Source organism: Grammomys surdaster, unplaced genomic scaffold (assembly GCF_004785775.1).
Source record: "Grammomys surdaster isolate TR1022 unplaced genomic scaffold, NIH_TR_1.0 219, whole genome shotgun sequence".
Lineage (NCBI taxonomy): Eukaryota > Metazoa > Chordata > Mammalia > Rodentia > Muridae > Grammomys > Grammomys surdaster.
Window position 1 is genome coordinate 3,540,232 of NW_021604664.1, and position 1,669 is coordinate 3,541,900.

Consider the following 1,669-nt stretch of genomic DNA (forward strand, 5'->3'; position numbering starts at 1 on the left):
TCTTTAGTAGTATAACCACTGGCAAAGTACACAAACCCCTGTAAAGAAATTATCAGCCCTGCTTCTATATAAAGAACACTAATTAAACCCTGTCTCTGTCTTTGTCTCTCTCTGTCTCCCTCTTTTTCTCTCTGTCTCTCCCTCCCTCTCTCTCACATACACACAGGACATGAAAGCAGGGCACGGGTTAGTTGGGAGGAGGAAGGGATCAGTAGGAGTGTGAGGAACCGATAGTGTAACAGAGGTATAAATATTATAAACATTATGTACATATACACAACTATACAAATATTGAAAGCTACCATTATGTATAACTAATATATGCTAATAAGGTCATTTAAAAAATGACAGGGCTGGTGTCCTCTAGCCAAGATCAGAGCCCTAAAATCAAGGTATAAGACAAAAGTGACTGAAGAAACAAGATAGAAAGAACAAGCGATTTCCCTGCCCCTAGAGGCGTTGCAGGTGTGGCTGCTGTGTCACATGGGAGTCAGTAGGTGGCAGAGAGGAGAGAGGCTTTGTCTGTGCTAAGTGTTTTGACATCTGAACACCTGGATCATTAGTAGCCTAACACTCTCTGAAGAAAGGTAGCCTGAGATGACCACCAATCCAGTGCCTGTACCACCATGAACCTGGAAGTCCAAAGGTCAGCATGGGCTTCCATGTCCAGGAGTGAGCCAGAGAGGACAGGAACCCCAATCTGGGATCTGGGAGTTATCCTGAAACAGTTATCCTAAAACAACCTCTGCATGGTAGCATACCTAGTATCAGACCAAGGGCTCATTGCAGTGAGCACTTGCAAGCAAAGAAGAGTGGACAGAAGGGTGTCCTGTGGGACACACTGTGACACACTATAGCTTCCACAATGCTATGTTTTCTCTTTTGTGGATTGCAAGCACAGAGGGTGGGTAGAAGGGGAAGGGGAGATGAGTAGGATTGGGGTGCACGATGTGAAATTTACAAAGAACCAATGATATTTAAAAAATAAACAAGAAATTTTGCTGGTCAGGTAGCAGGCATCAGGTAATTCTCCACTAGGGCAGGTTTATAATTTCTTAAAATGGTGGATTCACCCTCATATGATCTTTTCATAGCTTATCTCCATATGTCTGTCTTTCTTGATTATCCTTCAAATCCTAAGAATGAGCAAGAGTGAAGAAGACCCTAAGTCCTCCCAAGGCAGAGCAAGACTAACATTAAGGAAGCATGAAGACAATGCTGTCACTCTTTCATCCAGTGTCATAGAGCTCTGTCCTCTGTGTATGACAGCTGACATCTTCATCAGAGCAGCTGTGATTCTTGTAAGAGACTCCTAAGATCAGAATTCTTGATGGTTGATGTTCCTTCATGGAAAGAAGGGGTGGGATCCTTACCTGAGATTTTGTCCATGCCTCCCACATCTCCTATAGGTGCATGTAATTCTGCCACAGGAGCAGGTGGCATTTGCTGCTTGGCAGTCTACTTTGAATTCAACAACTCCCTCTGGGAGGTCTTAATAAGCTCAGGAGATAAACAAGGTCACATGTCTGGGAAATGGAAACTTGGAAGATTCCGAGAGGCTCCTCGGTAGCTCTAGAGAAGGAGTAAATGGGTATTGTAGGAGGCTGACTGACCAGCCAGTCCACAGACAGGGAACATTCTCAGACTGGAGACATTTCTGCAAGCTGTG

At 44.2% G+C, this 1,669-nt stretch overlaps 1 non-coding gene across 1 annotated transcript; it reads left to right on the forward strand.

Annotated features, from left to right (window-relative positions):
* Positions 1-443: 443 nt before the first annotated feature.
* LOC114625626 lies at positions 444-575 on the forward strand. Its single transcript, XR_003712100.1, has one exon. It is a non-coding gene; the product is annotated as a small nucleolar RNA SNORA17 (small nucleolar RNA).
* The last annotated feature ends 1,094 nt before the right edge of the window (positions 576-1,669 follow it).